Source organism: Chiloscyllium plagiosum, unplaced genomic scaffold, assembly GCF_037043375.1.
Source record: "Chiloscyllium plagiosum isolate Xiang-an unplaced genomic scaffold, Cpla_swu_hap1 HiC_scaffold_11, whole genome shotgun sequence".
Classification (NCBI taxonomy): domain Eukaryota; kingdom Metazoa; phylum Chordata; class Chondrichthyes; order Orectolobiformes; family Hemiscylliidae; genus Chiloscyllium; species Chiloscyllium plagiosum.
In genome coordinates, this window is record NW_028270149.1 from 63,368,504 (window position 1) to 63,394,088 (window position 25,585).

At 38.8% G+C, this 25,585-nt stretch overlaps 1 protein-coding gene and 1 long non-coding RNA gene across 2 annotated transcripts in view; one reads left to right on the forward strand and one right to left on the reverse strand.

Moving 5' to 3' along the window:
* pcdh11 (protocadherin 11) overlaps window positions 1-25,585 on the forward strand; it is a 760,567-nt gene that overhangs the window by 495,180 nt on the left and 239,802 nt on the right. The gene's annotated exons all lie outside the window — the stretch shown is intronic.
* On the reverse strand, window positions 11,998-18,769 carry LOC148148813 (uncharacterized). Its single transcript, XR_015758674.1, has 2 exons — window positions 16,684-18,769; window positions 11,998-16,542 (listed from the first exon to the last, which is right to left on the reverse strand). It is a non-coding gene; the product is annotated as an uncharacterized LOC148148813 (long non-coding RNA).

The following is a 25,585-nucleotide window of genomic DNA, read 5'->3' on the forward strand; positions in this document are numbered from 1 at the left end:
AGGCACAGGATTAAGTTTTTTAAATACACTACCTGTTATTGAAAACAATCTTGAGATATCTTAAAATCTTGTGACAGCAAAACTCAACATGTTTATCACTAAAGTTGACATATGCATTCTGAAATGGATGTCTTACAGTTAATTTAGTTTCTGTGTGGATCACCCTCATTTTATTGTTATTGTGATTACCTGATGATACTCCTTCTGGGAACCAAATTCATCAACACAGTAACTGGGCATCCATTCACAAGTTACCTTTGACAAATCCCACATCTCTGAAACACTAACACTGTTGCAAATTCCAATCTCTTAAATGCTGCCACTTTGGATCTAGTCAGTTCTTAGGCTGGGATCCAGAACAAGCTATGTCTTTTAATAGGTTTTTCTCCTCCACTCCACAGAGTCTTAAACACACAAATACTTCCCTCCTAAATTACTCTCACATCTCCAAAATTAGCCAGCACACACATGATACTTTTCTATATGTCTCAGACACTGTTTAGGGGCTGATTAAATAAATCTCCTACATGAGAAAAGCAAATTATACATGTGTCAGTGATCCCTTGGAAATTGAGAGATTCCTAATCAATGTGACATTAGTTGATCTCAGCCAGGCTGTCAATCCAGAGTCACAATTGATGGTTTAGCAAACACATTTTATCCAAGATAAAGAGATTAAAAAGGAATTTAAGCAAACCGCACAAATCAGTTACACCTGTTCCAGTATTTAAAAAAAAAGAATGTAGTTACCCTCTAGTTAGTGAGGCTAGGTTGACTACAAGCTGATTAAATCCAATCTGACTAGAGTACAATGGGATCTTAATCTGGTGGATTGAAGAGTAGCAACTGGAGTTTAATTTAGATAAATGCAAGGTGTTTCATTTTGGAAAAGCAGATCAAAGCAGGACTTACATGCTTAATGGTAAGGTCCTCGGGAGTGTTATTGAACAAAGAGACCTTGGCGTGCAGGTTCATAGCTCCTTGAAAGTAGAGCTGCAGGTAGATAGAATAGTGAAGAAGGCGTTTGGCATGCGTTCCTTTATTGGTCAGAGTATTGAGCACAGAAGTTGGGAGGTCATGTTAGGCCACTTTTGGAATACTGTGTGCAATTCTGTTGTCCTTCCTAATGGAAGGATGTTATGAAACTTGAAGGGATCCCCGAATAGATTTACAAGGATGTTACCAGGATTGGAGGATTTGAGCTATAGGGCAAGGCTGAATAGGCTGGGGCTGTTTTCCTTGGAAGGTCAGAGGCTGAGGGAATGACCTTATAGAGGTTTATAAAATCATGAGGGGTATGGATAGGATAAATAGACAAAGTCTTTTCCCTGGGGTGTAGGAATCTGGGCTTAGACGGCATAGGCTTAGGATGAGAGGTGAAAGATATAAAAGAGACCTAAGGGGCAACTTTTTCATGCAGAGGGTGGTGCATGTATGGAATGAGCTGCCAGAGGAAGTGGTGGAGGCTGGTACAATTGCAGCATTTAAAAGGCATCTGGATGGGTACATGAATAGGAAGGGTTTAGAGGGATATGGGCCAAGTGCTGACAAATGGGACTAGATTAGGTTAGGATGTCTGGTCAGCATGGATGAGTTGGACCAAAGGGTCTGTTGCCGTGCTGTACATCTCTATGAGTCTATGCTTCTAGCAGACTTCATTTCTGAGTAATCATTCTCTAATGATAGTTCCTTGCAGGCCTTTCAGTTTCACCTTGGACTTTGGTTACTCTGCACTTATCCTCTTGCATGATTCTTCTAAGACTTCTGATTGGTTCTCAGGATTTGAGATTAGCTGTTGATCAGTTGGTGAATTCCCAAATTACTGTCAATTGGTTGATAGGAGATTGAGGCACACGACTTTTACCAAACCTGCTGTGATCTATCTGATTTCAATCAGTTTCCATTGATTGTCATGAGTTTTCTTTGATTAACAGCTCAATTCAATTGAAGCTGTACTTTCAATTCAACGGTATCACTGCAATTAAAAAGTATTAATATAATTAGCAAGCATTGATGTAATTAGAATTATTACTGCATTGCACCCATCCAGCTTCTCCTTGACAAACACTGCCTTGAGCTCATTACCAGTCTGATAATTATTTCTTTAGAAACACAAAGTAATTGAAATGCCACTGTAAACTACATGAAACATCAAATTTGGTGATTGTGGGCAGGTATCATTCTTTTTATTTTACTTTTATTGCTGATTTGACAAATGGAAAATCACAGATTTCAAATATAAGGATAAGGAAAATAGCTTAAAAAAAATTATGGATTCAATTGTCGGTAAAACCTAAGGAAAACAGGGGAAAATAAATATTTGTGGGCTTTACATTCTAAAATAATGGAGTGGAAGAGCTTGTGGGAAGTGAATGTCTTTGAGTGGATGGAAAACTCAGGTGTAATATTTTGAATAATACCTAACCTGTAGTTCTATCATCAGTATAGCCTGGTTTGAAGTGAGGGTAAAGCTGTTTATAAATGTCTTTCAGTGCACCAGGGTGAATGGTTCCAGGCACATAAGGCAGGCAACCAAACTATCTTACCAAGACTATTAACTTTAGGAGTATTATAATCACATAGCCTTCAAATTTAAAGAGTACTATTGTAATATTCAAACATGTGATGGTAATTTCATTTGGCTGACTGGGGGCTTGATTGACAGAAAGTCAATTATAAAAAACCAAAAGCAGAATGCATGTCAACCCGAGCAAAAACAGAGCCATCAATATAAACCTACAGCAAACTGGTTACCAAGTGCAGATCAAACGAGATTAGAGACATGGATTTTGGTGGGTTTAGTTTTCATTTCAGAGCCGTTTCATATGATCAAAGAGAAAACTTGTTTTTTGAAAAATACAGTTTCAATCACTTCACATTAATTTGATTTCATACTTGATAAGACTGTCATTTTCTTGGGCAAATTGAGGGTAATTATCTCCATGATTGACTTTCTGTGTATGAAGCCCTGCAGTTAGCTGAATGGAATTACCACCATGTGTTTGAATATTAGCATAGCGCTCTTCATAGTCCAGAAAATCCATTTACCACTGTTGTTACTAAAATATGGAAATGATTGCAGGCATAATTCCAATTATTTTTAAGTCTCCATGACACAGATTTTTTTATTGCAAATAATTGTACTGACATTACTTGTTAATAGTATCCATACTATTATGCATTTTTGTGTAAAATAGAATTGCTCTGAAATTGTATACTTGCACAGATTCTCAAGTGCCTGTTAAAAATGTTAATTTTGTATTTTTCTAATATAGTGAGAATATTACAAGTGCAATAAGATTTCAATCTATTAGATTGTTTGAATTAAAAAAGTATGACACCAAATAATAGACTGGACTGATTTCAGAAGAACTTTCACGTTGTCAATAGTATTAAAAAGGACATTCAGTTTACAAATATCGAAGATATTTCACCAACCACAAAATCAAGCTGTGATTGACTTTAAACCTTTTATATTTTCTACGAGGAATAACCTGAACTGTACTGCTTGAAGGGATGGATATGATAATAAACATCATAATCCTTAAAACACTGAGCATGATTCATCAGATAGCATTCTTACCTCTGAGTTGAAAGGTTTTGGATTCCTGTCCTGATCGAGACACTTGAGCATACAATCTGTGCCGGCACTGCAGAACAGTACCAACAAATTTCCACACTATTGGGAACATTATTTTTCAGGTAATATATTAAACCAGGATCCAGTCTGAACTCTCAGGTGGCAATGAAAAATCTAATGGCACAACTTGCAGATGAATGAAGGAGTTGTCCATGATGTTCTGGCCAATATTTGTCTCTCAACCCACACTACTAGAACAGATTGTCTGGTCTTTGTTTACTTGTTCCTCTGTGAAGCTTGTCAAGTGTCCATTAACGTTGCATTTCCCATGAGACGGTGGTAACTACAATTTAAAATAAAGTGATTTTATGGGGCAGTGGTAGCACTTTACCTCTGGGACAGAAGGTCTGTGTTCAAGATCGCCATAGAAGGTGCACAATATTCAATCAGTAAATTCTCTAATATGCCGGTGCCAAACAGCAGGAATGGGAAAGTTTACTGCTTAACCAGAACCCATCTGGTAGCTGCAGCACAGTAGCTTCCCCATGTTAAAAGACTTCTTGCATAGTTTATTGCCACAAGCAAGGAGTATCACCCACACATATGAAACTTTATTTCATTGCCAGAAAGACTTAGCATGTTCCAAAGGTCACAAAATATGCTACTGAAAATCAAATTGCCTCCTTACCAGGAAAACAGCCAACAACATCATATGTCTGATGTCTGGAACACACAAAATGAAGTGTATTTAAATGGAATTTTAGAACCCACTCTTATGATTCAGAAACTTGGTAAAAGAAATAGTTCATTGTGATAGATTTAATATAACTGGTCAAAATTTGAAACTAACATTTCAGCTTTCTACAGTCATTTTAGTCCCTCACATCATTAAATTGTAGACTTCCTTCATAGCTTTCAATGGACAAGGAGTATCTCTGTAACAGATCTATTCATAATTATTTTAAAAAACTCTGCACCCAGCTTTTCTGCACAAGCAGTGTTGTATTGATTATAGAAAAATCTGCAATGGATTTTCTATGGTGATTTACAGCTAAGATAATGAATTGTTTCTTTTCAATGGAGATATTGACAATTTCTGATTGACTAGACAGATACCTACACTGTTTATTGACTGTGGATATACTAACAGCTTTGAACTGCAAAATTTCTGCTAGAGTTTATTGACTATGAAGATACTAACAGAATTGATTACCTTGTTAAGGTTGAATTAGATGGGTTAGAAAAATATGAATTTTTTTACTTGTGTTCAAACATCTGCGACTATGTGCATACCCATGCTCTGAACATGCACTGATGATTAGTAAGGGGGACAATGAGGCCATCAATTTACTGATTGTGAAGTTACTGGATCTGTATATTGACTGGAACAATACTTATGAACAGAAATGAAATGGTGACAGATAAAAGCTTTTCTGATGCTTGAATTCTAAAATTGTAGAAGATATAGGTTCAACATTTAAAAGGCATTTGGACAACTACGTGATTAGAGCAGGAGAATTGATGTTTCGGACGTAAGCCCTTCTTATGCCTGAAACGTCAATTCTCCTGCTCCTTGGATGCTGTCTGACCTGCTGTGCTTTGCCAGCACTACACTCTCGACTCTGATCTCCAGCATCTGCAGTCTTCACTTTCTCCCAGGTACATGATCAGAAAAGGTTTAGAGGGATATGTGCCAAATGCAGGCAGATGGGCCTATTTTAGTTTGGCATTGGATGAGCTGAATCGAAATGTCTGTTCCTATGTTGTATGACTCTAACTCTACACTAATTTAATGCTTTTACCCTTCTAAAAATATACTCCTCTGTATTATTGTTGTTAAATTTTGAAATAGAAAGGGATCCAATTATAACTGTGTAAAGATTGTTGTGTTTTGATCTAGTCGGCTCTCAGTACAGATCAGTGGTGCATGGACTAGTTTGTTACCACCGGCCTTCTTTTCTAGGCTGATTTTAAGGACCTGTCCAATATTCAATGGGAGCGGATAAACTATACCAGAGGCTTAATGAGAAGACCACTTACCTTATGTCATAAGGTGTAGTTTATTGTGTGATAGCTTTTGGACTCTGGTGATGCAGTTTCCCTACCTCTGAGCCAGGATGCCTGGATTCAAGTCCCACCTGCTCCAAAGCTTTTTCATAACAACTCTGAACAGGTTGATATGAAAATATCTGTTGTGTAATAAAGAAATACAAGTGAATATTCAAGCATAATAATGACAATCAGGAGCTAGGTATGCTCCCCTTGATTCCATTGGGTCCTTTGCAAGACTAACTCTATTCTCCACCCAAACGTTATGTGACATCATCAGATTAGAACTTTTACTATGTTCACATTATCTTTATCAGAACATTATTGACACACACCATAATTAATAAGCAATAATATCTTTATATCTAAGATCATAAAATGGAGGAGCAGAAGTAGGCCATCAACTCAAGCCTGCTCTGTCATTCATTGAGATCATGGCTGATCTGACATTCCTTAACTCCACTTCCTGCCTTTCCCCATAACCTTTGACTCCCTTGCTGATTAAAAAATTGTGCCTTGTATATACTTAGCCTCTACAGCCCTATGCAGTAAAGAATTCCACAGATTCCCTACCCTCTGAGAGAAGAAATATCTCCTCATCTCTGCCCTAACTATGCAATCCCTTACCTTGAGATTATGTCCCCGTTCTGAAACACTCGCACAATGGGAAATAATCTCTCCTCATCTATTTTTTCAAACACCCTAAGAATCTTGTATGTTTCAATAAGTTCACTTCTCATTCTTCTAAACTCCAATGAGTACATGTCCTCTAAGAATTGACCTGTTTGCTCATTACCAGTGCTGCTGAGAACCCTCTCCTATGAGTTTCATCCCCAGACTGTGGACATAATATGAGGTTCGTGAAAGGTGCTGAGGCACTCTTGGTGAAGAGCACTGAAGTCATCCACACAGAATACATTCTGTGTCCTTAACAACCTCAGTGCTTCTTCCAAATGGAGTTTAACATGGAAGGGTAATGATATATCAGCTAATGGATGATGGTACGTGGTGATCAACAGAATGTTTCCTTGCCCACGTGAGACCTGTTGCCATGAGACTTCATGTGATCCAGAGTCAATGTTAAGGACTCCCAGAACAAGTTCATCCTGACAGTATATCACTGCGCTGCCACTCTGTTGCATCTGTCCTGTCAGTGAGACAGTACATAGAATGATGATGGTGCTTTCTAACATACTGTGAGTAAGATTACCTTAGTATGTTGCTTGACAGGTCTTTGAGACAGCTTTCCTAATTTGTTACTAAGAAAGACTTTGTAGGGTCAACAGGACAAGTTTTTTGTTGTCGTTTCTGGTGCACTTGGCAGTTCTAAGTCGTCCTTTTGGTTTCATGTTTAAAGTACACACACTCTCATGTACACACACAGACATTTCCACACTGTAGAGGTGCAGTTGGTTTTCTTGTATACTCCTGACAGGGGAATACACAGATATATCTTTAGCTCGGAATACTTTATCCAACCTCACATTAAGCTCACAGTTTGGGAATGTAACTTGTAGCAGATGGTTCCAAATTTTACATTACATCTCTTTCATCGAAGTATTCCTCTGAAATTCTTTGACACCCTTGAGAAGTGACATTTTGTGGTCTCTCTGGAGGCTGTGTGTAATCCATGCAGAAATTTTCAAAACATTCAACAAATTGCATTCTCAGCCATTCCTGACATTTTTTTTTTAGAAAAGAGAAACAACATGCCTTACTCAAAGTTTGATACATTCATAAGTAATTGGAGACAATGACCCATTATGCTTTTGTCCAGGTAATATCATAAACTTATTTTGACTTAGCAGGAAATGAGCAAGAGCTGTTTGTACAGAAGGTGGAATCCACGTTCAATAGTTTTGATCTTGTGCAACTGCAAATGAATGCAAAATACAGTACTAGGTATCTGCCATCTTATTGCTTTTACACTGTTTATTTTATCAAGTAAGTTGGTGATGGTAGTTGGGCCCTCAAAGCCTATGCTTTGCCATGTCTATGAATAATAACTCATATCACTTCTAGACATATTTAAAATTTCATTATGAATTAATTCTTAAAAAACAAACAGATAAAAGTTGTCTGCAGATATAGCTTTGGTGGCTAACTGGAGAGAGAGAGAGAGTGAGAGAGAGAAAAAAGAGAGGGAGAGAGAGACTGTAATATCACACCCAATGAGGTGTCAGGGGAGATTCGAAAAGGGACTTAACATGGAGAAATGTAACACAAGCTGAATTGTAACCTCCTGGGACTTATCTCAGAATCTGAATGCAATGAAAGAAAAAAAGTCAACAGGCTTGGCAAGAGACATGATTTGTTTTCCCTTTTCAAGAATACACAAGGTCAGAGATTAAAAGCCAGTTTAACCTGGTGTACAAGTGCTAGTTTAAAAAAAAAGTCCAAGTAACTGAGATGCTCCTGCCAGTGGGCTGAGCTACTCCTGTGTCAGATCCTAGATTTGTAGATAGTCTGCCACTGGCATTGTTCCATTTCCACTTCCTTTTGCTTCATCTGCGTGTTCAGGTCTATTGTTCCCTGAAGGTGGCAACACAGGTCAATAGAATGGTTAAGGAGGCATATGGCATGTTTTCCTTCATTGGACAGGGTATTGAGTTAAAGAGTTGGCAGGTCATGTTACAGATGTATGATAGCTGAAAATGTGGTTTCCAAATTACCAAAAGGATGTGGATGTTTTGGAATGGGTGCAGAAGAGGTTCACTAGGATGTTGCCTGGTATGAAGGGCACTAGCTATGAAGAGAGGTTGAGTCGAGTAGGACTATTTTCATTAGACAGTTGGAGTTTGACGTGGGAACTGATTGAGGTCTACAAAGTCATGAGAGGTGTGGACAGGATGGATAGCAAGAAGCTTTTTCCAGAGTGGGGGACTTAATTACCAGGGGTCATGAGTTCAAAGTGAAAGGAGAAAAGTTTAAGGGAGATATGTGTGGAAAGTTCATCTCACAGAGGATGCTGGGTGCCGAGAATGCAACGTCAGCAGAGGTAATAGGAAGGGAACAATAGCATCATTTCAGATGAATCTAGACAGATACATGAATGGGCAGGGAGCAGAGGGATACAGATCTTTAGAAAATAGGTGGCAGGTTTAGTTAGAGGATCTGGATCAGCACAGGTTTGGAGGGTCAAAGGGCCTGTTCCTGTGCTGTAATTTTCTTTGTTCTTTGTACTTTGTTCATCACCCTTTTTATCAGTTTATTACTCCTGTTTTCCACCTCACCATTTCTTCCCTTTTCTCTGTTCTCCTCTATCATTTTTCTGCCTCTGTTCTTATCTTCCTGGAAAAATAAAGTGTTAACACTTTTTTAAAAGTTTTTGACAAAAGGTCGTGACCTGATTAACTCTGGCTCTGCCTCCATAGATACTCGCTGGCCTGCTGAGTTTATCCTGTTTTTCCTTTTCAGATTTCCAACATTCACAGTAGTCTGCCTTGTCCTAGCACATACCCATGTGCATTTCTCTTTGCTTTTTTTTGTTATTGGCTATTTTACCCTATTTGAATTCTGTAGGCTTGGAGATTTGGAAAAGGCTGCTGTTAGCATTTGTTGCTCATTAGTAGCTAAATCTGCACTGAGAACAGCAAGATCAGAAACAAGATGTGTGCAGATCAGAATTTAATGCTTTATATGCTCTTGGAAGCACATGAGGTAACAAATGCATCAATAGTTTGCTCATTGTTTAATCTTGCCCCTATCCATTACAAAAATGTATATATCAACTTATCTATTGGCTCTGTGGTGAGAGATTTCATTAGTAAGAATATTGTTTTAGGATTCTAAACAGACCAAACTCGACAGAAGTTCTCCTGGACTGAAAGTTGCCTAAATCACCTCAGCACTGTTATTAGTTAGAAACTCGTTAGCTCTTAAATGTGTCTTGAGGCTATAAAGAAACTTCCTTTTTTTTGTCATTCTTATGTAATAAAGGAACAAAAGAAAGTTGTTACTTTTTAAAATATCACTGGTAATTGTTTCCTGACATTTGCCCTGTTGACAGTTGTCACAATTAATGAGACTTTATTTTGAGGCAAGTTAGGAAGTTCTTTATTGGTCAGTTGGGGTGCTTATGCTTTTATCATGACACTTTAATTGCATTTAGTTGCAAAGCCATATGATATTACAGATAAAATGGCCATTCCACTCACCATTTCGTGAGGGAGAGAGATCTGAGCCATCTGAGCTTATTGAAATCTTACTGGCATGCATTGGACACATATGAGGCCTCAGATACAGTTTGTCAGTAATTGGAATGGATGACAACAGATACCTCAAACACCAAGTCATTTAGATTATTAGATTACAATGGGAAATGTGAAGAAAAGATGCTGCTGGGGCAGAAAGACACCTCAAACAACCCATTAACAGGCTGTGGTATTTCAAGGGCAGCTTTATGGAAGTGTTTCTCCTGCTCCCTTTGCCATTTTTCTGAGCAATATCTTGTGATTCCTTTAAGGAATTTAATTAAAACCAGAGTTTCTTTTGCTCTCATTAATTAGACCACTCAGCCACCTGGTACACTGAGGACCTAGCGGTTATAGTTTGCATTATTAAAGAGTTTTATCCCTGTTTCAAGCTCACTTATTGACAAGACTGCTTTAAACATGCATCAACTGAACATTGGCCTTTCAAGGAGCAGCCAAGTTGTTCTTCTCATTATTAATTGCGAGTTGTCTGTTTCTTGGGTAAGAAACTGGCAACTAACCATTGGAAATTGTCCCTGTTCTAATCATTATTTGATACATCATGAGCAAGTCATATGTTATATTTGCATTGATATTATGTCTATTTGCTTTGTTGCTAAGCAGTCATCTATATCATAGATACTTGTGAACATGTTGCTCAAAGTAATGACAGTTCATAATGTATACTCTAAAGAATAAAATCATCAGTGGCATTTTCATTTTGGATCTGACTAATCCAACTAGCTCATTAATTTGTAATCTTAGTATTCAATTTTTGATATTATGAACCACTGAAATTTAATTTTAAAATGTATAACAAAGTTAACAATTAGGAAGAAAGGCAAATCCAGAAAATAGATTGCAAATTAGTCAGCAACCATAAAAGATATTTAACATTTCCTTTCTATCCTTCATGCTTTGATGGAGCATAATTGATCAAAATGATAAAATCTGCTTTTTGTCTTTGTAAGTGCTTACTGACCAATTTTTATTGCAAGCATCTAAACGATTTTTTCCAGATGTGCAGCATTAGTCTGTCTTTTCCTATTTAAAGTGTATTATCACTGGCTACCACATAGTTAAGTACAAATCTGAGACTGGTTAAAAGTTAGTAAGTTGGTCCAGGGCAAGTAAAATAACAAATTAATCAGAATTTCATTCCTGCAAGTTTTCAATACATTAGCCATCTTTATTTATTGAGCAATGACTTCAAACAAAAAATATTGTAATCACATGAAAATGATATTTCCCCTGATTTCCAGGATTAAAATTAACAAAAGCTCACTCACTTTAATAATTTCAGTCCGAGACCAAATTTCTGAACAGCAGCGTCGTTTTATTTATACACCTATAGGTGGGTGCTTTGTCTAATTGCCAGGTAAGGCAATGACAAAATGCACAGTATATCCCAAAAAACCCTTGCAATTTATACTGTTTTTCCCATATGTTTTCCTTATTCCATTGTCTGTTCCCTGCTTCGCTTACGTCACTCATTTCCTTAAGACTTATCCCACAACTTCTGTTTATCCTGTCTTGTCCGTGACAAACTCTTATCTCTGACTCCCATAAGGGTGTTTGACGTCAGTCTATTGTAGATTATTGATTAGGCATATCTTTTCTTCTATCAGCATCTATTTCCATCCAGAGGCCACTTTGACCTCTTTGATTAGGGTTAGTTCCTGTGTCTCCGAGTAGGGGGAAACAGATGCTTTCCTGTTTGCCCATATATCCACCATTGTTCTGTATTCACGTCTCATGCTAACATATCCTTTCTTTTTGCTGAATATGTATTTTCTCATTCCTGTTCTATATCAGAATTTATACTTGCAGAAATAACATTAATTCATTTATATCCCACAAATGCAATACAATAGAGAGCACAGGAACAGGCCCTTCAGCCAATTAAACCTGTGCCAATTCCTAGGGCTTATTTAGAGCCGCTACTTATTATCCACGCATTGTTTCTATCCCTCTGTTCGCCTCTCCTTCACGTGTTTATCAAGCTATGCCTTAAACATTGCTAACATATCTGCTTCCACCCCCTCTATTGGCAGTGCATTTCAGGCACCCATCACCCCGTGTATGGAAAAATGTTGTCTGCACTTCTCCCCTGAACTTTCCCCCTGTGAGAAACAAAAGCTCACTCACTTTAATAATTTCAGTCCGAGACAAATATCTGAATAACAGCTTCTTTTTTATTTATACACCTATAGGTGGATGCCTTGTCTAATTACCAGGTATGGTAATTACAGAATGCACACTATATCCAACAAACTCTCGAAATTTATACAGTTTGAATCCCCATATTTTTCCTTATTCCATTGTTTGTTCCCTGCTTCGCTTACGTCACTCATTTCCTTAAGACTGATCCCACAACTTCTGTTTATCCTGTTTTGTCCGTGACAAACTCTTATCTCTGACTCCCATAAGGGTGTTTGACGTCAGTCTATTATAGATTATTGATTAGGCATATCTTTTCTTCTATCAGCATCTATTTCCATCCAGAGGCCACTTTGACCTCTTTAATTAGGGTTTGTTCCTGTGTCTCTGTACAAGCGAGGAGAACAGATGTTTTCCTGTTTGCCCATATATCCACCATTGTTCTGTATTCATGTCTCATGCTCACATATCCTTTCTTTTTGCTGAATATGTATTTTCTCATTCCTATTCTGTATCAGAATTTATACTTGCAGAAATAACATTAATTCATTTATATCCCACAATTTCCCCTTTTTCTTTTCATTACTATCTGTTATCTTCTGCATTTTTGTCTCTTTTTTTTTTAAACATTGTTCCCAAAATTCGCAAGCATCATTTCAGAGATTTCATCCATCTTAGTCTCACTCATTTCCTTATTATTTAGTTGATAAAGTTCCTCTGTCTGATTCCCCTCAGGGGCATTCGTTTCATCAAGGCTGTTTCAATCAGCCTCTGGGTGAGCCCTCGTATACAGGGTACGATACAACAGCCAATGGCCACCAATACCCCGACTACTACTATCAGGGAAGTAAGGATAGAAACCACCACCCCCTTCCATTTTCCAAACCAGGATTCAAGCCACCCTGTGAGAGATGTGTCTACTCCTGAATTCTCAGCCAGTTCCTCTGCTAAGGTAGTCAATCCCCGTAAGGCCCGAGTAATTGAACCATCAGGCGCAGTGTTATTAGGAATAAAGGTACAACAGCTTCCTCCTAACATCACACATACACCCCCTTTCTCTGCTAAAATCATATCAAGGGCTATTCTATTTTCCCATGCCATCCTACTCGTCGCATCAAGCTGTTCTGATATTCCTTTAACCGCCTCTCTTGTATAATTTATAAATCGCTGTTGATTATAGAAAATGTAATTTATCCAATCTACATTTTTATTAATTGTTACCCACCAAAAGAGAGCTGACTCAAAGCCTGCTGCAATCTCGTTACGAGCCTTGAATTCAGGTACTCCCCTAGGGACTCCTACCGAATCAAGATAAATCCTGTCATCAAAAGAATTATCTAACAGTAATCTCTTACCCCTTCCCTTTTTCCCTACTATCTTTTCCTTCTCAAATGCCAGGGTAAATGGAATTGCCAATTGTACAATTGCGCATATCCCTTTCCAATCCGGAGGTAGTGTGGGTCTCAATATTTTTCCTCCACAGTACCACCACAGATCCGCTCGGGGAACCTTTAATGCCGAGTAGTTTCCTCCCTTCTCCGTTTCGGTAACATTCTTAATCTCTGTACACAATTTCAGCTCCCCCAAATCTCTCGACCGGCTTGTACCTCGCCTGTGCACACATGACGTGTGATTTCCAACTGCGGCGGAAAATGTGGGGGGAACTTTTGCATCTTTCTCCTCCAAGGGAGGGAACATCAGAGATAGGGAGGTACAATTCCTATCATTCCATGCAGTCTCATCCTGATACAGGGCTATCATACATTTCATGCCCTTCCTGTCTCGCTTCCACCCAAGCGGAAAGGGAACCACCTGGGCCACTGACCTACCGGAGGCACATGCATAGCAATTGCTTTTGTTCAGACTTTTTACAGTATACTTTACCCATTCAACCCAGGCATTTGCATCCCCGTACCCAGTCTCTATCTCGATGGTCTGTTTCAAATCCTTTACCTCTATAATTTTTACTACTGTAGGATCATTGGGAGGGGTGAAAGGTTGTATCTCATTACCCAGTAATTCTACCCATTTTTCCCTGTCCTATGCTAATTCGAAAACAACAGCCCACAAACTCCTTCCTATTTGCTTTCATTTCAATCCCAAATGTTTCATTTAATTGTACCTCATAAGTGCCACCTCCCAAAACCGCTCCGTGCCATGTGGTTTTTCTTATCGTTAAATATATGGGGTTACACTTTTTATCGGGACAATCGGTGCTGGTCGAAAGGGGGCCCGGTGTATTGTGACAAGACCATTATACCAGGTACCATCCCCAAGGCCATCCCCATAGGACTTAAGATGTATCTCTGAGTTGCGGTATTGTCTCTGATTAGCTACATTCCCACAATTTACTAAGCTACATATATCAGTGTCTATTACTTGTGGATTATCAGACTCAGGAACCATTAATAATACATATGAAAATGATATGTGACAAAATCCTAATACCAAGAGGGCTAGCATCATAACTCTAAGCATTCCCAGTATTCTGATCATTATGCTAGAACACAAAAAGGCTTAATATACAATCTTACAGAAATAATCCCGCGCTCGCGTCGCCACTGTATAGTCAATTACTCAAAGTCTCTTTAGTCTGAGTTTCAGCGGGTCTTGCGTTGATTCGGCTGTCCAGACTTCTTCCTCAACTGGAGGGTCCACTGGCCCTTTGATCCGAGTATAATGAGTCCAGCCTTTTTCCGCCGTCCTTATTGCCGTTTCGGTAGTCAAAAGAGCCTGGTACGGCCCTTCCCAGTCTGGCTGCAGCTTAGTCTCTGTCCATGATTTTATTAAGACCCAATCTCCTGGCCGGATGGGATGAACAGCAAATTCAAGGGGCGGAGTCTGTGCCAATAGACCCTGTTTTCTGAGGAAAGATAAAGAGGAGGACAAGCCCAGTATATACTTCTTTAAAAACAAATCTTTAGTTTCGGGAATTGGCAATTCTCCCTGTGTTCCCAGATAAGGTAATTCAAATAAGATTTCATAGGGGGATAGTCCCAAATCTTTCCTCCGCCAAGGGACAAGCCCAAAAGGCATCCTTTAAATCTATCACACTAAACCATTTGTGATCATGAGGGATCTTACTTAATAACATATAGGGGTTTGGCACTACTGGGTGCCTGACCTGCACTATCCGATTTAATGTTCTCAAATCTTGCACCAATCGATAAGTTCCATCAGATTTCCGTACTGGTAGAATTGGGGTATTATAAGGAGACATACATGGTTCCAACAGTCCATCTCTAATCAGTCCCTCAATTACTGGCTGCAGTCCCCGTTTACCTTCTATGGAAATAGGATATTGTCGTTCACAGACAACGTCCCCTTTCCGTTTTAAATTTATTAAAAGGGGAGGGATCTGTAGTTTTCCACGATTCCCTACTCTAGCCCATACTATAGGGTCTATCTCTCTCTCTGCATCCTCTGTCAATATTGCCAGTTGTACAACTAATTCTTTTTCCTGAATTCCAATCTCCAGTCCTAAAAGGATAATTAGGTCTCTCCCCAGTAAGTTACTTCCTATATCAGGGATATACAGCAGTTCCCCTGTGATCCTATCCTTAGAACCTTCTATCATCATAGGTTCAAATACTGGAACAGTAAATCCTTCCCCTTTCACCCCCGAAACAATAATTGACCGTGTAAACATTTCTACTTTCTTTGGTTTAAAATTCAACGATGACCGTGCTGCCCCGTATCTACTAGGGAGATTACCTCCTCCCTACACGGTCCCACCTTCAAGTTTATCAAGGGTTCCTGGTGGGCCCCCGAGGGCAGGAACCCCTGACACCCCTATTCTTCATCATAATTCATAAGCGGAATTGCCTTTTCTTCCCTTTGTAGATCAGGACACTCCCGCTTAAAATGCCCTATCTTTCCACAATAATAGCATCCTGCCTGTAGCGACTTCCATCTCTGCCCCTGTCGCTCAAACCCTCTATCAAATGTTCCCCCTTGTCCTCTCCCTCTCCCTCTCCCTCTCTGTCCTACATGCTGCCTCCTGCCACTCCGGTTGCTCACTATTGGTTCCATTCTCCTCTTAATTACCTCATCAACCGTAGCTACCATCATTTTCGCCTTCTGTTTTTGTCTCTCATCCTCCCTCTTTACAAACACTTTCTGTGCCTCTCTCAACAATTCATCTAATGATTTTTCGCTCCATCCTTCTATCTTCTGTATCTTTCTCTGTATGTCTGGCCATGCTTTTGTCACAAAATGTACTTTCAAAAGACCCTGTGCCACTGGGTCCTCAGGGTTCATTCCAGAGTATTTCCGCATTGAGTCCCTTAATCTTTGCAAGAAAGCTGAGGGAGTCTCATCTTTCTCCTGTCTAATTTCAAAGGCTTTAATCAAATTCTGTGACTTCGGAACTGCCTCCCTTATTCCTTTTAGAATCAGGTCTTTCAATTCCCTCATTTCTTCTCTATGCTCTGGGTTTTGGTTTTCCCACTGGGGGTTTCTGAGGGGAAACTTCATCTCTCCCTGTCCAGCATCCCCATCTCCAATCGGGTGTTCCCTGTCCCATATTTTAATGGCAGTTCCTCGTACAAGTCCCCTTTCCTCCCCAGTAAATAATATATTCAAAATAGACATTAATTCAGCCCATGTATGCAGACTGGGCCCCAAAAATTGAACAATTTGTTCAGACAACCCCACCGGATCCTCAACCAGGACCTCCATTTCCTTTTTAAATGTTCTGACCTCCCCACTGGTGAGGGGGGCACTTACAAACCCAATCTCTTTGTCCCCTATGGGCACCTCCCAAAGGGGATAAGTCGTTACGTTTTTCCCCTTTTTCTTTTTTTTAAAGAAATATTGCAATATTTCTAGCTCCCCATAACTTCAAACACCAATTCATCAATTACTGCTTGACTAACCTTCAAAGCCTGTTCCTAACTTATAAATATATTTATATATATTTACGTTCATTTCTTCAGTATTTAATAGTTAAAATGCAAAATGCATACAGTTCCCAATTTTGCAATTCACTGTAATTACCCAGTTTTAGTCCTTTAATTTAGATCCAGAATTAGTTTTCTTAAATAGTCCTGACCAATCATTGCTCAATTACAATACTATAGGTCGTAAAATAATCAGAACTTGCCTTAAAAGAATTTGTCTACTCAAGTTTTTTTAAAAAAAAACTTCTAATGCATGAACAATGGCTGAATCCAAGGTCACAGATATTAACCATAGAATTTTGCTTTTACTACAATCTAATGTTGAACTGAAACTTCAACTGTCCTCCATAAATCGCTTTTATGTAAAGATAAGAGATTAGTTAGAAACTGATAGTAAGGCAGTCATGATCTGTAAAAAGAACAGGAGTTATCATTCCTTTTTTTTTTCATAATCACAATAGAATCCTTAACCTTAAAAGAAATCATGTTAAGTTTCCATAACAAAATCAGATTCAAAACAGTCCTGGAACTCAAGCTCCAGGGAATAAAACACAAACATTCAATCACCAACAAACAAATGTTCACTCAAACCAAATCACAAAGGGTTAAACTTCCTACCAGCTGTACAGCTCTTTACATTCTCTCTCTCTCTCTCTCACACTCTCTCTCTCTCTCTCTCTCTCTCTTTCGCACATTGACATATAAACTCAGATATTCACAAACCCAGTCTTCGTCCGATCTGTACTTTGGCCAGAAGACAGCGGGACGAAGAATGGAGTCCTTAGTCCATACAAAGCAACAATATTTAATCATCTTTCTCCCTTGCACAAGTATTATTTTGCCAATTTCCACAACATCCTGCCCAAAGGACTTTCCGGAGGAATGTTGTAAGGGACCCCGCCTCCATTTCCATTGCCTTTTCCTTACTTTGTTTCCCCGGAGGCTTTTTCCTAACCCAAAGCGCAAGCCATATTGAGTTCCTTCGTTAGTCCCTTATTAACTACTAAAACTCAATCCCGGCCACCAAGGCAATACTTAAAAGTCAATTTTCTTACCTTGGTCTGTGCACAGAGTTGCCTGGCCCCTTTTGTCACCGTATTTTCTATCGAGCTCCTATCACTGTCTGATTCAGATGTCTCTCTTATAGGATTCACATCAGTCACCCAAGGGAGCAGACCAAACCGGGACACGAGACCGCTCCTCAATGGGGAACGGGACGCGTCTTCCCAGTGTCCAAGGCCAGCCACTCCCCCCGGTGATGGAAGAAAATCCCGGACGAGCCCCCAATTGTGAGAAACAAAAGCTCACTCACTTTAATAATTTCAGTCCGAGACAAATATCTGAATAACAGCTTCTTTTTTATTTATACACCTATAGGTGGATGCCTTGTCTAATTACCAGGTATGGTAATTACAGAATGCACACTATATCCAACAAACTCTCGAAATTTATACAGTTTGAATCCCCATATTTTTCCTTATTCCATTGTTTGTTCCCTGCTTCGCTTACGTCACTCATTTCCTTAAGACTGATCCCACAACTTCTGTTTATCCTGTTTTGTCCGTGACAAACTCTTATCTCTGACTCCCATAAGGGTGTTTGACGTCAGTCTATTATAGATTATTGATTAGGCATATCTTTTCTTCTATCAGCATCTATTTCCATCCAGAGGCCACTTTGACCTCTTTAATTAGGGTTTGTTCCTGTGTCTCTGTACAAGCGAGGAGAACAGATGTTTTCCTGTTTGCCCATATATCCACCATTGTTCTGTATTCATGTCTCATGCTCACATATCCTTTCTTTTTGCTGAATATGTATTTTCTCATTCCTATTCTGTATCAGAATTTATACTTGCAGAAATAACATTAATTCATTTATATCCCACACCCCCTCTCACCTTGAACCTGTGCCCTCTTGCAGTTGACCTTTCCATCCTGGGACAATGCCTCTGACTGTCCACCTTATCTATGCTTCCGAAAATTTTGTAGACCTGTATCAGATTCCCCCTCAGCTTCCATCTTTCCAGTAAAAACAATAATCTGAATATCTCCAACCTCTCCTCATAACTGAACCTTCTAGACCAGGCAACATCTGGGTGAACCTTCTCTGCACCCTCTCCAAAGCATTCACCGTCCCTCCGGTAGTGTGACAAACAGAACTGCAAGTAATATCCCAAATATAGCCTAACAGAAGTTTTGTACAGCTGTAACATAACTTTTCAGCTTTTATGTTTGATGCCCCAGCTGATGAAGGCAAGCATGCTGTATTCCTTCGTGACCACACTTGCACAGTCTTATTTTGACTTTTATTCAAGACTTGATGGTGTCTCCTTTGTTTCTGCAGAATAAATGCTGTGTGGCATAACACTAATTATGGACAGTGAGGCTGGAACCAAATTAAAAGCTATGACGAAATCAACCACTAAAAGCAACACAAGTTGTCAGAATGTTCGGCAGCAATGGAGCCTTTTGTGAATTTTATGCTCTTATTTAATGTTGTGATAATCATTAATGTCTAATAATAGCAATCTGATTGTACTAAATTGGGGAATTTATTCTTTAACCTGTGTAATCAATGGAGAACTTGTTAGCAGTATAAACAACATTTGACGTTAGTACAATGTACTTCTCCTTTGATTATCAAAGGAGTCTGTTGTGTATCTTATACAGATTACTTTGCCTGGTGTCCAATTTTTGTCACCCAAGTTTGGTATTTGTTTAGTAAAAACATGCTACTCTTTCTCCTCCGAGTTAGATTCATTTATTTTCTGAAACTTGATCGATATTCATGTCTATCAATAATCTGTCAATGATCGGTCCTATTTACTGGTAACATTCATCATGTTTATTGACTGGACAATCTTTATTGGCTGAATAGTTGCAGATTTGTTATTGATGGAAAATATTGGAAGTTATTGCCAGCAGAGATGCTGGCAATTTATTGACTCTGAAAGTGCTAACTGTTCTGAGTCAAATTAAGCAATAAATGTGCATAATGTTAAAGGTAGAATCTTTGCATGTTTGCATATTGAATCTCAGTTGGTCAATGAGTTACAATTGTCAGCATTCCCATCATGCTTACTCTTATATCAACTTGACTTCCTGGTCATCATCACTTCTGTGCATTGCTCAGTCATCTTGCTTTTAGATTTCTATGCACGCCTTTTCAAACTGAGTTCATTCAATTAGTTTGAGGAGACCACATTTCAACTGCATGACACAGGCTTTGAGCATCACAGGCCTCTCAATGCGGCAATGCTTTGATGCTGCATGCCATCCACTCTTTATTATCATATCAATGTTAGTCCCTACTGAGTCTGCCCCAGTATCCAGCTTCTGCCTCTCTGAAACCTTCATCAGGATTCAGCTCAGCAATATGCAGAATTGAACACCAGATGCAAGTTTCATACAGCATTCTTTTTCATCCCATGATTGTATTTGCTGATTGTGTTTCCATTAACGGAAGACATTGTGAGAGAGTATGATTATCAGTATTTTGCAGATGGCAATAGGGAAAACAAGTTTGATTTTGCCCATTTATTGAGTAACTGATTTCACATATGTAGAGTATGAATCTGTCCATTCTCTCTTCATATGTAAATAGAGATTTGTGCTATAAAAATGTATATTCTTCTTCTCTTGCTAGTTTTCTTAGCTTTTGAAAAAAAAATCATTGAGCATCACTAGATTTATTCCCTATTCGTAGATCCCCTCGAGTGTTTGGTGGTTAATTATCTTCTCAAACATCTGTAACTCATTAATGTACATCATTTACTCTTTGCTGTTTGGAGCTAGAGTAGTTGGCTTGTTTCAATGAAACTAAGTGCGTCAACAGCAACCAGAGAATTTCAGTGTCAAACTGTATGAGGTAGGAGAACAGGCATATATGTCGACTAAAAGAAAAAGAAGCCTGCAGAAGTACTGTTCAGCCTACTCAAGTGGAAGACCTATATGGCAGTTTTATAATGAAAAGTGAAAGTGTCTTGTTTTGTATCATACCGAGATTTATTTAGTTATGCAACAGTAACAATATTTATCTGCCAAGGTAAATTTTATTTATTTTCTGGAATCCAATCATTTATTTTACGCTTTCACTTACAATCTCGTACAGGAGATTTCAAAACAGTCAGAGGACACCAACTTTCTTTGGAGGGCATTAGCTAACTCGTTGGACTAAGGCAACAAAACTCTACAAGATATTAATAAACTTGCAGAACAAGTTTAAATTCATTTCTACAAAAGTAAGTCTGAGGTGGTACATTTTGATAGAAAAAAATAAAGAGATTGCATAATGTTTGGATTGCAAAAATTTAAATGGGTACAGGAACAAAAGTCATTAAAGGTGGCATGATCAGGTAGAGAGAGCAGTTAATAACATCAATAATCTTTGAGGCTTCATTAATAGAATCATTGAGTTCAACAGCAGCAAGATGAGGCTGAACTTATAGGACACTAGTTAGACCTCAGCTGGAGTATTGTGTACAGCTCTGGGTGTTATATTTTAGGAAGGATGTGAACATGTTGGACAGCATGCAGAAGAAGGTTACAAAAATATGTTTAAGATGAGAAACATCAGTTACATGGATAGATTTGACAATTTAGGACTACTTTCTCTGAAGATAAGATGAATTGCAGATTTGATAGAGGTTTTTACAAAATCATGAGAGGGCTGGACAGAATAGCTAGAGAGAAACTGTTCCTCTCATAAAATGATATAGAATCAGAGGGCTCACATTTAAAGTGTTTTCCAAATGCAAGTTAAGAGAAAAAAGAATTTCATATGATTGGTAAGTAGTGTCTAAAATGCACTGCCTGGAAGTGTGGTAGACAGAGGTTCAAGAGGTTATTGCATGACTCTTTCAACAGAACAATGTGCAGGGTTACAGGAAACATCAGAGAATGGCATGTAGCTAAAGTACTCAAAGAGCTGTTACAGAAATAGTCTCCTTCTATACCATAATAATTCTTGGGTTCTGTGCATTTGACAGATAGAGCAACAAGTAAATAGTTATAGGAAATAATACAGCAATTACTTGGGTTAATTTTTAAAGGAGAAGTGTTGATAAGGAGAGCAATTACGTTAAACTTGCGTAAAGCCTTAGTTAGGTCTCACTTGAACTAATCTGCAAGATTTGTTCCCAGATCTTAAAACAACATTCAGACATTTTAGAAGGTGCTAAAAGATTCTGTAGGATGATGTTCACCGTGAAATGTTATAACAGCACACATAATTGAAGATATTGAAGAAAACTTGTAAAAAAGGAAGGTTGAATGATAATCTAATAGACATCTTGAAGATTATAACAAGGTTTGACAGGGTTTAAGTGGGGAAAATATTTCAATCTCTGCGGAGATCAAATATAAGATAATCATTGATAAGTTCAATAGGGAACACAGGAGAAGGTTCTTCATCCAAGCAATACCCACTATCACAAGGAGTAGAGAAGGTGAGTATCCAAAATGCATTTGAGGAAATGTTAGATAGACACATAAGGGAGAGTAGAAGAGACTTTTGATTGGGTTAGAAACATCAGCATGAGAGGAGGCTCATGTGCAGGCTAAACCTTCCAGAATTTATCAATAATACAATAGTTTCTATTCATAATTAACATAATTTTATCAAGTAAAAATAGAGTTGCATTTATTAAGTTGAGAATTTTTTGATCTCTCTCAATATGGATGACCCTATTTCACATGTATTCTAAAAGAATATTTTCATTTTAATATGGTTGATACATTAGGGACATGCCCTAATTGCGCTGCCATCGTATTTGTTTTAGCAATTACTGAACATGCTCAGGTTTTTTTTTAAACAGGCTGTAGGTTATTTCTACTGGGTGCCCATTCTCCATCTGGTTTGAAGGTTTAGTCTGAGTATTAATGCCTTAAAACTCAGAATTTGCCCCAACAACTTTATCTTTATTGACTGCTAATTAATATTACATACACAGTCCAGTAATACTTCAGATATAAGATTCAAAACTCTCCCTGTGCACTAATTGTTTAATTTCCCTGAAATACAGACAGTTGAGTCATCAAGGCAAAAGTGACGACTGCAGATGCGGGAGATTAGAACCAAGTGTGTGGTGCTGGAAAAGCACAGCAGGTCAGGCTGCATCCGAGGAGCAGGAGAATTGACGTTTCAAGCAAAAGCCCTTCATCAGGAATGAGGCTGGTAACCTAGGGAGTGGAGAGATTAATGGGACGAGTGGTGGGGCTGGGAGAAGGTAGCTGAAAGTGCAATAGGTGGATGGAGGTTTGGGTAATGGTGATAGGTCAGAGGGGAGGGTGGAGTGGATAAGGAAGATGGACAGGTAGGACGGGTCATGAGGGCGGTGCCGAGTTGGAAGGTTGGATCTGGGATTAGGTGAGGAAACTGGTGAAAACCACCTCACCCTCCCCAATTTCACTAAGCAAACACTAAGCAAACATAAACTGCACAATATCTTATTCAATAATGTTCCAAGCAAAACAAAAATTGCTTTTATCTTAAATATTAATGGCATAAAACTGCGTATTTGCAGTCCTAGATTCCTAACACAAAGGAAAACCACATAAATCACTATCTGTCACCTCAGATTGGCTGAGTGGCTATTAGCTAAGTGGGATGTCAAGTATTCAGTACTCTCTGCATTTAGCTATGTCAACCTTACGAATATGGAATCCTGTTTAACTCCACAAGCCTTCAACACGTAAATAACAATTTTGAGCAAAATTCTCCCCTACATTCAAACATTTAAATGCTGCAGTTGCCTGTAACACTCCAGCCTACTGGTCTCTTTCCATGCTACTTCTGTTTGCCCTCCTACCTTCCCTCTCTTCCTGCTCACTTACCACTTTAAACCTTCTACTCCCATCCTATCTCCTCAACATTTCTGTTTACTACCTACCTCCCAACTTTCCCATTTATTTCCTCTCTCTCTGCTCATCACCTACTTCCCCCCGACATCCTAACTCTCAGCCACTCCAGTTTGGCTCCCAGTCGACCTTCTCACTCATCTCCTAGCTTCCCAATCAGCCTTCCCATGCCTGAATCTCCCTCACATTGCCTCCTTCCATGACCCTCCCATTCCCTTCCTCCAACTCAAAATCCCTCTTTCTCCTTCCCCCATTCACAGTGAGGATTTGGAAGAAGGAAGTTGTGAGCAGAGGGGATGATAGAGGGTGAATGTGAGATTTATTAAAGCAAGACCTGGAATGGAAGAGATTAATGGGAGATTTGCGAAGCAGGAGGTGAGAAATGATGGGGTGAGCTGAAAGAGTTAATACTTCAGGTTATTAAGCTGTTGTAAGTTATTTAAAGTTAGTATAAGATATTTGGTCCAGTTTCAGTTTTAAGAAATGGATAGATTGTTAGTGTACAATTGGCAAGTCAAGAATGTAACCCACTCTTTTTACATATTTTCTTATTGGAAAGTGATTTTCATTCAATTTAGTTTTAGGAACACATTAGCCATGCTAAATGAGTGATAAGTGTAATGCATATGTTCTGTTCAGTGTCATATCTCGGATAGGTTTCCCAGATTCAACACACCTATTTGAATTTCAATGTCCCAAATACCTAAAGTAGTTGAAACACAAAGGAGCACAAATGCAGCTTTGTGTAGTGTTACTTGCTCTGGTGTTGTGTGAATCTTTTCAGGAATGTTTCTTAATCCTTCTTGATGAAGCAAAGAATTTTGCATGCTGTACCTCGAGTGTCATGGAACATGGGCCCAATATTTGACTGCAGACGAGGCATGGGTAGCTGGCTGCTTCTGCAACAATAGGGAAAAATGACAGAAGATTGAGTATTATGAGGGCAATGGAGGCTGTTGGGGCAGGAATTAGCAAAATATTTAATTTGAGCCTCCCTTTCAACAGCCATTGCCAATGAAGTTTTGAACTACTGGAGTGCAACTTGGGCAGGTCAGTCTCATTCTGTGACGGTCTCTTAACTAATAAAACCTTCAGCGCAGTGGCCATTATCTGGTCAGTATGGACCTCAACTTTCTGTGAAAACTTAAGGGACAGGCACAGCAAATTCTTTGATATTGAATCTGTAGGATAGGTCATCCAATCATTTGTGTAACTTCCAGTTGCTTGCCATTTCAATAACTACCTTGCACTCATGATAACCTTTCTGTCCTGTTGCAGTGTTCCAAAGAAACTCAACCCAAGCTGGAGGAGCAACACCTTGTTTTCCATTTAGGTTCTTTACAGCCTCCAGTGTTCAGCTTTGATTTCTACATCTTCACAACATGACCTCAGATTTCCAATTTTCTGGCAGTTTCCGCCCCTTACTTGCATCTTGATTTTTCTGTCAGCAAATTGGATTAATTTTCTCCTTCTCACCCTTCAATTTACACACACTTGACATCTCTGTTTCTCCATTAACCTCACTGTTTTCATTTCACTCTGCACCTCCACAGTCAGTTCCACTTGCTCCTCCTGTCCCTTTGTCAATAGCATAAAAAAAACACTATTTTCCAGCCCCTTTCAATTCTGGAGAAGAGTGATATCAGATTCAAAATATTCACTCTGATTTTGTCTCCATGGATGCTGCCAGATCTGTTGAGTTTTTCCATCATTTGATTTTCTTATTTAAGATACCAGCATCCATAGTAATTTATATTTAGTTGTTTAATTGTGATCTGTGAATGATGCACGTTCTGTAACATTGAAATAGGAATAAACTCTTGAGCATTTTCCAAATATAGAACA